The sequence below is a fragment of the Eleginops maclovinus genome, chromosome 18 (genome assembly GCF_036324505.1).
Source record: "Eleginops maclovinus isolate JMC-PN-2008 ecotype Puerto Natales chromosome 18, JC_Emac_rtc_rv5, whole genome shotgun sequence".
Classification (NCBI taxonomy): domain Eukaryota; kingdom Metazoa; phylum Chordata; class Actinopteri; order Perciformes; family Eleginopidae; genus Eleginops; species Eleginops maclovinus.
Window position 1 is genome coordinate 13,891,761 of NC_086366.1, and position 16,108 is coordinate 13,907,868.

The 16,108-nt window shown below is 43.0% G+C and overlaps 1 protein-coding gene across 6 annotated transcripts in view; it reads right to left on the reverse strand.

Annotated features, from left to right (window-relative positions):
- sipa1l3 (signal-induced proliferation-associated 1 like 3) overlaps positions 1 to 16,108 on the reverse strand; it is a 63,634-nt gene that overhangs the window by 32,759 nt on the left and 14,767 nt on the right. For 5 of the 6 annotated variants that reach the window (XM_063906655.1, XM_063906651.1, XM_063906652.1 and 2 more), the window contains exon 2: positions 1,140 to 1,200. The gene's annotated coding sequence lies outside the window, so the exon portion shown is untranslated. Of the gene's footprint in view, positions 1 to 1,139; positions 1,201 to 8,565; positions 8,585 to 16,108 lie in introns of those variants that run through there. The other variant, XM_063906650.1, reaches the window with a different exon arrangement.

Here is a 16,108-nt window from a genome sequence, read left to right on the forward strand (position 1 = left end):
ATACAGTTTAACTTATCACATGTTTAATTATAAATTGAGAAAATAATTGACAAGTATGTTGAGCAGAGTGCAGGTACGGAGCTGCATCCCATCACTGCTTTCTTTCAGGATCAACAATGTTACTTATTGCCCTAAAAACATATGAATAAATAAAGCAGTTTCTCTTTGGTGACCCTTTCTAAACAATAAAGCCTTTTTAACAGTTTTCTGTAACCGAATCACAGAACTCCCATAGAATATCTTCCTAAATACTACAGAAATCACAGACTAAAGACAAGAACCGCACTGTTTCAGGTTTTGTGGCCAGCACCTTTGTTGATACTAAAGTGAAACATAGCTTCTGTTAGCACGAGCCCTCAGTAAAGAGGAAGGTCAAAGTGCTTCCTGAAGCCGTCAGTCCTGTAAATCTGAGGACTCTGCTGATAAGATGTTCATGACAATTTGCAGCAGATCGTTACTCAAATCAGAGAGACTTTGTAAATCACACAGAGCATTGCATTGTGGGTGTCCCTCTAAAGCAGGATGTTTTGAGGCTACTGTGGCTGATTGTTCGTGCAGCTCTCCTTCGAAGGAAGAGAGTATTTAACAGGTGACCAGCTTTTTATTATCAGTCCAATGAGGAAGTGCTTTATCAACAGAAAGCAGACGGCTCACCCCTACGCTGCAGAAAAATATCCAAGTCAATTAGCCTCTCATCAAGTCCTCTTTCCCTCTGACCAAACACTCGGTGAGAAGGACAAGCCAGTTATGTTTAAAGTGAGCAGAGTAAAGACGGCACATCTACGTGTAAGCATCAAGAAATGATCAAATGAGTTCATACTTCCTACACACACAGATACATACAAATTGGAACCACATTACTTACATCAAAAGTCATCTGAAGAATAGTGGATCATATTCCAATGTTTACCTGGCTGCTATATCTCATTAGAGGATGTGTATTTTGTAAATTGTGTGTTTTTCTTTATCTTAATATTTTTTAATGCATATTTACACACACACACACACACACACACACACACACACACACACACACACACACACACACACACACACACACACACACACACACACACACACACACACACACACACACACACACACACACACACACACACACACACACACACACACGTTACCTTGTTCTTCCTTCAGCTGTGCAGGTGATGTTGGACGGAGGGGAAGGCTCAGTGCTTGTGTCTGTGGGGAAAATGAAATAAATGTTAGATCGTGTTTAAACACATCCGAGTCACATCCCAGCGTCTTCAGGAAAGGGTTTGGTTTGATAAATGAACATTTAATTAATGTGATTTTCTCATGTGTTTATCAGTACACAGCTACCATATTATGATGTGACATTTCTGGTTTGTCAGATAATCTGTGTGTAGCAGTAATAATTGTGTGTGTGTGTGTGTGTGTGTGTGTGTGTGTGTGTGTGTGTGTGTGTGTGTGTGTGTGTGTGTGTGTGTGTGTCTTTCTACAGAGCAGCTGTAATCAGTTCCACGCTCGTCAGATCATCCACACAGACACAGACATGTCTATTGTTTGTCAAGAGTCTGAACAAAGATGCCCGAGGCGGTTTCTCTGTGCAGCATCTGTACTGTAAACACGTTTGCGCACACACACACACACACACACACACACACACACACACACACACACACACACACACACACGTAGGTTTTTGCAGCAGTTTGTCTCTGCAACAAACGGATGTTGGCTCAAATATTACATAACAGAACAATGAATCCAAACAGCTTGCTCTGCACAATAAAGAATACTGACACACACACACACACACACACACACACACACACACACACACACACACACACACACACACACACACACACACACACACACACACACACACACACACACACACACACACACACACACACACACACACACACACACACACACACACACACACACACACACACACACACACACACAGTTCTTGAGCATGGATGGAAACAGAGGAAGGGTGAAGTTAAAGTGAAGAAGGCTGTGTACTCTCATTAGAGATGGAGGGGCCTACCATCGAAGGGGGGAGGGCTCTTCAAATACAAGTAGGACATAAAAAGAGGGGTGAATTGGGGCCAAAGATGGGGTGGGGGGCAGTCGGGAATCAGCAGACATAATGTCCTGAGGGGGAGGCCCATTACTGATGGACAAATACAGTTCCAATCAATACTGATCAATCAGGGTCCACTTACCCTGCCACGACAAGCATAATAACACTGTGTTTAGCTGATGAAGGGGGAGGGGGGGGGACAGTGATGATCATGTGAGAGTCTATTTTACAATATAGCAAAGCATCTGTCCTTCAGTCAGCAGCGTCAGCATGGATTTAAGGCTCAGGCGTCACTCCACTGCCCTGAAAATGAAATTAAACTGTAAGTGAAAACTTCCCGACCATGGCAGATTCGGCCCCACAGACTCCAGCCTCCAAGTGAGAATACTACGGCTTCTGTGTAAAGGCAACCTGCTGTGGGAATCCATTATCACACTTACTCAAGGATACACATCCCATTAGGGAACTGAAATCCCAAGGGTAGACTCACGCTGAAACACTTTTGGAGCAAGTTTTTGTGAAAACTGAATCTACATGCAACATTGGTAGTGGCATTTGATAGGGATTGAGAACTGAATGACTAACAAGAGGGTTTCATTAAATATGTATGTATTCAGAGGAGTGTGTAGGTCCAGTGACCCTTGAGGCTGTAAATATAATGTTGTCAAGCTTCCCCTTTAGAACGGCACACTGTTGCCCAAACATCAGCCTGTTAAATAAGTCTACTGGGTACGTCATTTGGAAGGGCTCCTCTTTTTCTGGCTGGGTGTTATTCTTGTTTTCCATCTTTAACATGAAAATAAAAGGCAACATTTGTAAGAGACATTGGCCTGATATTTGGGCACATAAACATTGAGCTGTTCTTGAAAGACTTTGTGGAGGGAAGTCCCTTCACAGCCATGGACAATGAAAAACCAGAATTCCATTTTTGAAGGAGATGGATTTATTCTATTTTTGTTGAGAAAAAAGCACTTTGTTTTTTACTCAATGGAGTATTGGACATAGTTTTGAAAGCAAGGAATTTCCTTTATTTTTGTTTAGTGAGAAAAAAGGACATAACCCTTTTCTCATGTGATTAATTTAATTTCTTTGATTTTTGTAAGTTTTTCTTGTTGATTGGTTTTGAAAATGAGGTTTTGGCGGAGGTGGTTTATTATTTTTCAGTTTTTTATGATTTTGTATAAGCTAAAATAAATATGTCCTCAAAGGATATTGCTGTATTATATATATGTCTGTCTTATGTAAAAATGTAAATAAAGTGTAAAACTGCTATTCTTCATAGTAAAAGACAAGACCATGACAATAAGAAACGTTAAAGCCCCACAAACTGACTGTCATGCTATGTGCAAGAACTTCAATTGGCAACAATTAAATAATATTCACAATTTGAGAAGTCCAAGTCGTCCCTCAATTTGGATTATTATGGTCTTAAACTAAAGCAGAAATTTAAGAAATGACGCATCAATATAACAATAGTGTGAGAGATTTCATAGAAACCGATATGCGAGGGACATTTTGACGCATATTTTGGCAATAATAGGTTTTGCGGGAAGCTTATGACTGACTTAAAACATGTTTGGCTAAGTAGACTAAATCTTCAAAGCATCAGGAGAGAGGGGACACACCAAAATAGCTGGCTAACCACACACACACACACACATACATACACACACACACACACACACACACACACACACACAAACTTCTATCGCTATTCAGTGTTGGATCATCACCTCTGTGACTCATCTTGAAATGTTTCGAGTGAGGATCAAAACGCTGCTACCTGCAGCATAACTGTTCCTGAAGACAATCTCTACAGTAGTCATTTCAAACACTGTGTTATGTCAGCAAAACATTTATGTGAAGGTGTTGGATGTGTAAAAGCTCAACAAGTGGGTCCCCTGATATTGCAGTAAAGGTCTCAAAACACACCGCAGATCCAGTCTGACAGGGGAATCATGAACCCCAGGATAGAGACAAACGACCTCTGTGCATCTGAACCTCAGCAAACTTTGACGTGAAGCAGCGGAGCGCAGAGGGCGGGGCTTAATTCAGAGCAGACGTCCACACGGGCCGGTGGAAAGTCGATTTGCTGTATATTGGCGGCATATTCAGGCGTGGAGTCTAAATCCTGCCAGACAGAATGACTGTTGCACCACCAGAGGACAGATGGCTCACTGCGTGTGTGTGTTATGTACATTTTCATCGTCCTACTGTGTTCAGCACAGTAGGACGATGACATCAGCTAAATTACTCTACACATAAATGAACTCAAATGCTTAAGTTAAGAAGTGAAAATGTTTTCTCATCACAGTGGAAGCCAGGCTGAGGGAGGGAGTCAGTAACTGTGTCGGTTTATGTTATAACTCAGAAGGGATCACTGTCAGAAATGTGAAGCATGAATGTTTCAGAGTAATTACTGTGTCAGTACTCCGCAGTCCGCCTACTGAAGCATTATTCATACCGTGTGTTCACATCACAGACGTTTCATTCCAAGTCTTCAGCTCTAGGAATCAGATTAATGCATGTTATAATATTTATTTATCCAAACTTTATTTGTAACAGCTTATCATAAAGGGTGGCCGAGGGCAGCAGCTGTTGTTTGGGCTTCAGCCAATCACATGAGTCAATTAGAAATATCCAACTCTAAACTGGTTTCAAAGTTGACCACCACAAAGGATTTTATTAGTACGCTTCAGTGTATGTCTAGCACATATTTCAATGTCAACATGATGATGAAATACACTAATCTATTTAAAAGGAAAATAAATAATCAGTAAATTGTCAGTTTCAAGCAACATGGCAAACTTCAGAGGGGTCCAGTTTCTCAAATAAAATAATTTGCTGATTCTTTTAATTTTTATTAACAAAACAAGCAGTTTAAAGATGTTGTGTTGTTTTCTGGGAAATAGTGATTGCCTTTTTTTGTAAAAACCAAACACCAACCACTGATATTTTCTATCCTGCATAAAAGTTTCATTGTGGTTTTTTGCATCCTGACGTCATCGTTTACAAAAATGTGAATCCATGACCTTTTATTTGTCTCACTGTTCACATTATGACGGTCTGACACAGTTCCATGAGGCATCGATCTCTTCCTTTCCCTCTGAATAATGTATGTTTGCTTTCATTCTTCACATATAATGCTAATGTCTGTGTATAATGAGAGCACTGGTAGCAGGAGAGGGAGGAAGCCCCCTGCAGAGAGGGGTGGGCAGCCTCATTCACACTCCAACACTGGGAGGTGGGGACTGCCACACTTTCATCCCTTTCACTCCCCGGTTCCCCTGCATGCCACTCCGCCTCCCCCCCGTAATTCCTGCAACCTCATCTTATTCTAATGGATATAGAATAGATGATGCTGCTTCCTGACACGCGCTCTGCCCCGCTGTGAAGGTCTCCATTCAGATAAAATAAAGATGGGGTGTGTCGCATGAGGGAAAACCAGCAGAATAAAACCAGGCTCTGTGTACGCCGTTAATAAATCAAGCTCCAGGTTCCTCTGATCGATCATGGGCGGATCAATGAGCGGAGATTTATAATAAATATGAGAATGTTCCACCTGCATTAATATTCCAGTTTGAAGCTGCAAAGTAAGCATGCACAGTTTGCATTCTCTGACACACATCCAGACACACCGAACAGCTCCCATCAAAACAGGCTGCAAGCATCCACTCCAGAGAGACTTTTGGAAATAATTCCCAGCTCGGTGTACACGAAGGCTTGTGTTTATGAATTATTACTTGCCAAGAAGCTGATGATCATGACACAAACAATAAACTCAAAGTCCGGAGGAACCCAGGACTGAGTGAGGTCCAGCAGCTGCATGCCGTCACTCTGGGCAACCAGAGAGGAAACTACAGTGATGAAGTCATATGCAACACACGCCTTTCACCAAAACCCACTTGGAAAGGCTGCTGTAGCTGTTTGATCGCTATGCTGCTGCTGGTTGCCATAGAAATGGAAAGGTGCACCAGCAAGATCATGTGTCAAAAAAAGACACATGATGTAGGCGTTGGGCCCCCGGCAATGAGGGCGCAAAACCTGAAGAGCAGAGCAGTAAATAACAACACACACTGATCCAGATCACCACAGCTGCTCACTGTGCAGTCTAACGTGTGTCACTGCAGCTAAGCTCACACTCACACACACACACACACACACACACACACACACACACACACACACACACACACACACACACACACACACACACACACACACACACACACACACACACACACACACACACACACACACACACACACACACACACACACCTTACTCCTCCCTCAGCCTGTCTGCGTCCTCTCGTCTCTCAATTCGCAACCACGTGCCATGCAGGCATCAAAGCAGTCAGCTCTAAACTCAGAGCGCTCAGGGCTGGGAAAGTGCCCTCATCAGCAGACTTCCAGCATCTGTGACTTGCTTTTGTTTCCATAGATTAATACAGTCTGGATAATTCCTAGAATTCTTCATTGATGGTTGTATTACTCGATCTATGGTGAGCCATGTGTCAGGATTCAGAGCGAACTTTAGGGACGGGCTTTTTTAAATCACATCTGCAGAGCTTAACCTGATGACAGTGAGTCAGGAGGATTAGCAGAAGAGTTTGAAAAGGTAAACTTTAGGGTACTTTATGGCGGGAATATAATGGGTTAGGCAACCACAAAACCCCCCCTTTGTCCAGATACAGATCCTGTAACTGAGAAGAGTCCAGGCCTGCATGTTAGGTATACATAACAAATGAAAAGGGGGAATTTGTCACCACAGTGCGGTTTTCCTCAACACAAACCCATTCTCCTGGCTCATCAAGGCATATCCCCGGGCGTCAGGTTGCTGTGGATAGCCATCTAGATTTAGTCAGTTTTCTACCTGTTGGAGGCTGGCCCTGTGTTTTATCTGATTGTCTGACAAACTGCATTCCTGCGCAGTGACGTACGGCTCTGACACGAGAGGCGTGGAGTCCTTTCTGTGGAAATGAACACAAAACTGATCGTTGCTCCAAACTCAGGCCAGAGGGCACATTCCTGACGAGACTTACATGGCTGAAGTGCTGCAAAAACACCAAGTTATCATATGGTCTTAACTGATGAAAAAATATCAGGATTTATACCCATATGTTGCTAGGTGAAGCTGTTCCTGTGTGAACTAATAAAGCTCCTCGGCTGGCCGCTCACAGTGCAAAAACGTATGAAAAATAGACAATATGAAAACTACAACAAGCCCTCAGCACTAATTTTGGCCTCAACCTCTTTCCTCATGGTGTGTTTGTGTTTGTGTGTGTGTGTGTGTGTGTGTGTGTGTGTGTGTGTGTGTGTGTGTGTGTGTGTGTGTGTGTGTGTGTGTGTGTGTGTGTGTGTGTGTGTGTGTGTGTGTGTGTGTGTGTGTGTGTGTATTGAGCGATGGGTCCTCGGGTGACTAACACCGTCACAGCTGTTGCAGCTCCCAGAGAGACGTCTCAGGGGTGAGCAGCGGGCTGCTGCTGCTACACACTGATTAACCTGAGGGGTGTACACATGGAGCACTGAGGAAAAAACTGCTTGTTTACTACAGCACTTAAAGGTAGTGTGGTATAGCTTAAGTTTAACATTCTCTAAATAATTGAGTAGTATTGCTCTTCTGTGGCGACAGATCCCTATCTGTGGTCTTTGCTTTTTGTGTGTTTGTACTCTGTATTGTATTTTAGAATCAACGGCCGCCTCCCTCTGTCGATTGAATGGTTGTTTTTCTTTTTTAAATGGTTATTGATGCAAAATGAAGGTGCTTGAAACTAAGTTTTACAAATCACTCGTATAACGTAATCAATTAGTTTTGGTATTTGAGTGTTATTGATTGAGTGTTTCTTTTTTCAAAGGATGAGCTTTTGATATAATTATTTTAATGAATGATTAATGAAGCTTCGTCTCTTAAATGGCTTAATAACTGTGCAGATTCATCTCGCTGTTGTGCTTCAAAACACTAAACCCTTTAAAACCCACCAGCTGCTGAAACATGTTTGGTATTCTGTGAACTTTCTCAACCAAATACTACTATTATTAATGCTGCCAATAGAGGAATGTTGTTTTTTCTTTTATATCAGGGTTAAGGTTACTGATGTATAACGACTTTTGAGAAATTCATTTTTCTGATTCATATTCAACTAAACTAAAACATGTATTAACACCCCAAACCCTTTCCTTATGATCAGAATCTGATTTATTTGACTATAATATTCCATTACTATATGACAGGTGCTTTTTAAACCAAGTGAGGATGTCAGAATACATGAAGGAGAAGCATTTAAGGCTGGGCCTCTGACATTTACTGTGGATTACAGGCAGAAATATGTCAAAAGTATTGATGCTTAGTCAAGAGACAGCAGGGACAGCCTGCCACGTGCCTTTATAATGGGGAATAATGCTGGATTCACGTTCGCTCACCTGTCAAGAAGCTGACAGTTCTCAACAACAGTAAATACATCTGTCATGTTCAATTAGTTTACGCACAATAATGATGAGCTGGTGCAGCTTTGTAGAGCAGCAGCAGTCACAGAACTGTTTGTGTGACCGCAACATATCGGCAATTTGTGATCCAGTTTCCAAAGACTCTTATTCCTAATGGACCAGAAAGAAAGAAAGAAACCACAGTATTAACAACCAACCAAAATGTGTTTGTATTGTTAGTTTTAATTTTAAAATTGGTACATATACCTATATCATGTTTGTGAGGGTGAGACATGAGTGAGGTATTTATCTTGTATTCTTACTCTTGGCAAGAAAGTTAGAAAAGTAGTTTTTATTGACCATGACAATTTTGCCTATTCCAGGCTTTTTTAAACAGCTGCATTTTGTCAGACACTGACTCATTTACAAAGCTCATCTTGTTAAATACAAAAGAAGATTTTGAAGAAACTTCTATTTGTTGAAACACTCAAATCAGGATGTGTAACTTCAGGTAGTTTTCTACAATAACGCCTTCATAGAGGAAGTGGGGGCGGGAGAGTGTGTGAGCCTGAGCTGCTGGTTATTTTCAAGGTTCTTCCTGTAACAGAATGAGAGCAGTGACAGACTAATGAGGCTAAATGATGATGAGGCTTCAGGAAGAGAAGGCCTCCAGCAGGGAGAAGAGACGATGTGTCAAACAGCTGGGGGGGGGGGGGGGGGGGTTTATAGAAATACTATATGTGGCACAGAAGAGCTGCTCTCCTCATCTACAGAACCCACAGTTAGAGATGTACAATAGAAACGCCTGAAAGTCAAGTAATGATCATCATGGGATGTCCTTTTCCTCCCTAAGGGAACGCTCCACTTCAAAGGGAGGTCAGAGGTCGGGGTTAACAGCGTGGCCTTCTTGGAATACACTCTTTCCTCCTTTTCTGAATATATATACTGTGCTGCTGCAGGGGTCTGGCGTATACAGATGCATGCTCTCATTCATCAGGCCCCCCCGATCAGACTCCCAGCCAAGCAACAGGCTTACGAGTCCATCTCTCCACCTCCAGTGACCGGATCAGGAGGGGGGTGAAGCACAGGGTAAGCCTCAATCAAAACATTCCTAAAGCGCATTCCTCCATGCACCTCACTAAAAACAGATTATTTAATCAGAACATGCACAGGAACGGGCCAAAAAGGGTATTTAGGGCTAAGGACTAGATCTGGCATCGTTTAAGACTGACTGGAGAAAAAATAACAACAATGCCGACCACTGAGGTCAACGAAGCGCTGCAACCATCGCTCCCTTGCCTTGCTTGATGACACTGGAGCAACGTGCTGATTCAGAGCTAAAGCGATTTGTCGATTTATTTGACAGACTAATATACAATGTCAAGGAAAAAAATGTTTCCGAGAGGAAGCATAACCTTAAAGCGAGCCAAAAGGAGGCACGTTCCCTATTTAAACACAAAGAAGATGAGGGTAAAAGTGAGAGACATCTCCATCAAATTTCATTTTAATGAGAAGTGACACTGTTGTCCACTTTCCTGCATGACGCATCGACAATAGCAAAAGAGGGTCATGGGGTGGGTGTGTGTGTGTGTGTGTGTGTGTGTGTGTGTGTGTGTGTGTGTGTGTGTGTGTGTGTGTGTGTGTGTGTGTGTGTGTGTGTGTGTGTGTGTGTATGTGTGTGTGTGTGTTGCAGGCTTACAGTGCAGTCAAACAAAGAAGGCCTATGACAAACCCAGACTGTCTCTCCCTCTCCTTTTTAACTCTCACTCGTCCTGAATGGTGCCATTGAGGGCCTTATTGTAGGAGGACTTTGTGAGCTCTCAAAGGAGACAAACCTGACTGCTGCAGATCATTTTTCCTTCGGTTCCTGACTGAATGACTCACTCAGACAGGCCAGAGGTCAGAGCTTGTACTTGGTTAAACCAATGCCACTACATTTGGAAATGAAAATAATATTACCAACATGGTTTATGATGGAGTCATGCCTTTTGACTTATTTTTCGGCTTTGAAAACTCTTGACTGGAGCTGCCTCCACCCAGCCCTTTATGTAGCTGTATGGCCTACATAAAACTCATCTGTGTGAGAGAGAGTGTGTGAGAGATAGCCATCAGAGATAGAGATAATAAGACCCGCCGGTTCCTCTGATGTCTCTGAAATGACATACTCCTTTGGGGTTTTCTACACAAACAGTATTTACTGTAACTGGATTTGTACCAAAGTCGGTTGTTAGGCCAAAGTGTGGGAACGGCTTGGCATACTGTGGGTGTAATACTGTGAAGTCAAATTAATCTCACGAAAAGGGACTATCCCTCTGTTAAATTTAGGAATATTAAGAGAAACCTTCCTCCACTGAATGTGCGACTGGTATAGAGAGGAAGAAGTTTAAAAGGTTCACTTTTAATTTGCTTTTAGTTAAACCCCGCGCTGACTGCTTGAGCTTTTCTAAATGAAGGAAGTCAAATATACTGCCCGAGGTAATACAGTTAAGGGCTTTAAATTCATCTCACGCACCTCCAGGTTCAAAGTGTGCACTCAAGTCCAAGTTCACCTCGAACCAGCAGAGACATAATGGGATGTGACAGGATGTGTGTAGGCCGCCACCATCAAACGTGTCTCACAGGACACACAGCTTAAAAAAAAGCCTGATAAGAGATCCAGCCCATTGACTCAGGGTGAGTGTACATCTCTCCTGCAGGACAACAAGTCTCAGCAACAAATATCCAAGGCAAACCTCCACATTTTCTGCTCTAATCTTCCCCATCGTGGCAGGAGATGATGGGGCTTTCAGACATATTAGTGAGGAAGGCCAAAGTTGAATAAAGGAGTGCCGGGGCCCGGAGCAACTACTGCTTCTGCATACTTAGTAGCTATTTCTCGATGGTCTGCATGATTGAGTAATTCACGTAGAAATGTTCAAACTAAATAAGTAAAGCCATTTTCTTTCCAGCATTAGAACAACAGGATGACGTGTAGTTATTTTAGTGACTTGTGCCCCTTTTCCACCAAACTGGTTCCGGTTGATGAACCGTTCTGGTGCTTATCTGGTTCTACTCTGTAGCATCACTTGTTTTTTCCACCGCTCAGAGCCTGAGTGGAGCTCAAGTGGAGCTGCTTCATTGCGTCATCTTTTGCGTCCTGACACCCACACAGCGCGAAATTCCCTCGCATCGACAACAACAACAATGGTGGATTGTAATGAAGCCCTGCTCATGTTGTTTTTGCTTTATGGAGCCCACCTGGAAAGACAAGGACCTTTCCTTTGACTTCTTCAAAAGAGTCTACAGTGAGGTTCAATTGTTCGTCAACAATTTCAACGACGATTACGCCTGAGAAATAAGGTAAACATAGGTCATGTTCGATTCATTTGGTTGTTGTTGATCAGGTTAACCTCGCCCCCGCCTCCGACGTTCTTGCCGGGCAGCCGAGTGGGGCCAGCTAAGAACCGGTTTTCAGTGCATAGAGTCGGTTTGGTGGAAAAAGGGCATAGGAGTCAAATGTATACAGTCTCCTGTGACACTGCATGAGGGAATGAGTGTCATTGATATCAAACATTTAATCCGCAATGACACAGCAGTCCGTATTGAGACAGAATATAACTCTTCCATCAAGAAAATATCAAACATTACCAAGAAGCTGAATCAGCAGAGAGCAGATCAGTTTGTAGTTCAAATGTTTGCAGGTAAGGAAAGCAAGCAACAGAACTTGTCGTATGGTTACAGTGTTGACCAATAAAAGAACAGCTGAAATGAGGGTTATGGTCTGAGTAGGGACAGGAAGACACAGCTACTGAAATCAAATCTTTTAATAATCTCTCTCCTGTCCTTACCCAACCTCTCTTAGTCTACAGGCCAATGGCATCCACCCCCCCACCACCACCCTGTCCCGAAGTGATCCTGACCCAGACCCTTTCAACCCACCACAGGGACTGCAGACAGGCAGCGGCGCAGAACCAGCGGCAGGCTGAGAGCTGCTGGAGGAAATTAAAAACACAGCTACCACTCCCAAGTTCCCCCCTTCCCCCCTCTCGCCTCTTGGGTGAGGACAAATACTAGATTACCTTGCTTTGATCCAAAGACTTTCAGAGGTTTGGAATTGCTAAACAGAATCCACTGGAAAGGAACATGGAAAATACCATGAGGAGAAATGCTAGGGGAACCCCACCAATATGAGCCTTTACGTTTTAACAGCCACTCAGGCTTTAAATGGCTGACTGAAATAGTGCCTTTCAACACAACTGATCCTAAAAAATGTATGCTATACAGAACAAATCTGGAGCTTTCACGGCCCATGTTTGTAGTTATTGTGACTCATCCACCAGTGTTGCTACTTTTTCTATCCCTATTCTTCTGTAGCTACAAAATGTCAAATCAAACAAGACAACACTTATCTACTGCAGCTGAGGTGATTCAATTGGAAACCACAAAACCTGTTTAGTTCCTGTTTCTTTTTGACTAATACTCATCACTAATACTGATTATAATAGTTATGTGTTAGCAGTTTATTTTCCCTTCCTGGCAGTGACATAGCTTTGAGATTGTAACTGCTCCTCAAAGACCTTGTTTTACAAAAAGGGATCTCGCTGCTGTAAAGGCAAATCTATTTTCCGTGTGGATGGATCAGTGTGTCGCCGTGTCTGTCACTCTTTTGGAACAGCGACATGTAAACACGTTCAAACAGCCCAAACACACAACCCCCAAACAAAGCCGCCAGTTGCTGGAACTCCTGGCAAAACAGGAAATACTGCTTCATGGCAGCAGCGAGAGGACTATGAGAAAACCGGGCGATCGAGTTTCACCACGCCATGAGTCACCGCACACCTCCACCATCGACGATCAACAATTTGTTTTTCTGGCAGTCACGCTGACAGTGTGTTGGTCTGCGTGCACACACACTAAACCTCCTGACTTAACACAGGCTGAAACGGTGGGCGAGCTTTGCTTTTAGAAATGTCAGATGACATAATCTTAGATATAATCCAAATGGCACATTCAGGAGTAAAACAAAATACCTGGTGCAAAACAAAAAACCTAGAAATGTTTTATTTCGTAGCAAGAAGACTTTCACAAAAAAATGATGTCCCTAAAAAATTAATTCAACATCAGTATTTTGTGCACTTTAGCCAACGAGATCTGTGTGACGTACATATAGATGTAAACAAATATTTGATGTTTTAAAATGTAATGTCAGAAAAACAACAAATCATAAAATGCTATTCTTCCCATGTCTTACCATTTTTAAAACATTTAAATATTTTGTAATGATTAAAACATATTAAAAGCAATTACAACCTTATTATTATTATTTCAGTGCATTTCATTTCCATGTTAAGGATTCCCAGGAACCCTGTTGGACAACTTCCTGTGGACTGCGACTGTACTGGGGGGGGTGATGTAAAACAACTGGGAGGTCTGGTTAATGAGACGAGGCAGTCTCTTTATGTGCCACATGTGTTGCAGAATCACACACACACTTTAACCCACAGTCCACACCTTTCTGCTCAGAAGTATATCTGCATCACCAATGTTTGCCTCCATTTGTTTCTTGCCATCCTCCTCATCGGCTGCTTCCTTTTTTCTCTGTTTCTCTTTGTGTGATCATAGCTCTGCTCTTCCCACCTGTGTGCTGCTGTTCATTTTGTGTCTTTGTCTGCCAGATGGATGGAGCAGTGGGAGAAACAGAGGGAGAGTATAGGTGACAAACAGAGTGTCCGGTCCTCCCTGGGGGGCCGAGCTGTTTGCTGACGGCGTGTCGCAGCAGCACAGCGCACAAACGTTAAGCTCCAGCTACACGCACCAAGGCTGTACGTTTGAGCATCTATGAAGCCTCTGCTGCAGCCGCCCACTAACCACTTAGTGCTGTGGTTTTGCTCTGATGCTTTTTATAAACACGGTCCTGGAGAACATGGGGAACAGGTGTCGTACCCTCAGTGGCAGCTGCAGGAGCCGAGGCCTCTGAGAGAAACTCTGTACCTCTGTCTGAGAAATTTTCCAGACCATTTTGTTCTCCTGCCAGTGGTGAGGCACTCATTGAGTCAAATATTGACTGAGGGCTGGCTCGGGCCCTGCCTCTGTGATCCTCCACATCACCTCAGACTGAGCCACAGCACCCACTTCTGTCTTTAATAAGGAGAACTGCTTTCTGTAGTTCCAAAATGAACAATCAGTCCAACACACCTTTGATAAAAAGGCATCGTAACAATAAAGCGGTAACTAGTTCGTACAAGATTGTATTTTCTGATAAGATTTAACCAGCGTGTCTCTACGTTGACTCATACAGGATCAGAGTCCGGGATCTCTGACGAAGCAGATGTGTGGTTCACCAACCAAGGGAAACTCTCTGTAGCTGAAGCCTGCAAAGGAACATGCTACAGCCGCAGAAAAAATTAAGAGACTACTTCAGCATTATCATTTTCTCTTGTTTTATTATTCATAGGTATGTCTTTGAGTTAAATGATTTAAAAAAAAAATTATTCTATAAACTTCTGACAACATTTCTGTGTTGGAATTCAACAGACACTGGAAGGGCTGCCATACGTGCAGAGATAAAGATTTAAGAGAAACTTGGAGTGGTCTCATAATTTTTTTCCGGGGCTGTATACATATCTTTTTATTATTATTTTGGGACATATGGACAACACCTGACAGTAGAGCAGATGATGCGCCACCACCTTTCTGTGGTTGTAGGTTTTAGAATGTGAGATGAGGAGATCAACACAACTCATTTGTCTGTTTAATATGAAGGCGGAATTCACCTTTCTTAACACAAAAGACTGGAAAGCTTTCAAAAAAAAAAAAATAGCACAGTTAAACGGGTTTACCTGCACGACTATGACGTGACTCTTTGGAATATAACAATGAGTCTGCCCGCTCACATCCAGGACATGAACCACATCAAACCACACGCAGCTCACACTTTTACAAACAATCAGGTCTACTGTAGTTACGTATGGTAGAAATAGACCTGGTGTCACTTGAGGCCCAGATGGTTAAGAGTCTGTCTGGCCTGCACTGAGCCATCTGTTTAACCAACCAGACTGTGCCAGGCCAGGCCAGGCCAAGCCAGGCCCTGCCTTACAGCCTCAGAGCTGGCCTGGTGATGGTGATGCAGAGGGTTAGTTTTGGATAGGACTTGCATTCATTCATTTAAACTGCCTCCCTTGATTGAATACATAACTTGGCATATATGATCCAACACAACAACACTTAATTGTCCTGTAGAGTCCACCATGACAACGTGTTTATGGGCGGAATTACTAAAACCACACTCCTACATCCTGACCTTTACACACATATAGCGTGCCACTGTACTGTGGGTGTGCAACAGCACGGCAGTACCGGTAGTTTCAGCAGAGATAATGCAGTCTTGAGGGGACAAAGATCTTTTATGAGATGGTAATGAGTCTTCATGGCTGCCTCAGCTCATCAGAGCGTTTATGCAGTGTTGGACTGCGTACTGTCGCACTGTGCTGAGGAGGGCTGCCATGGCTGAGCTGCAGGGACAAACACTGCCTCTTTAACATCCCATCACTCATTGTGTCTCATCAGTGTGCTTTTTTTCATTCTTCAGCATCCACTTGATACTCTGCATAAAAAGGCCCAATTTGTT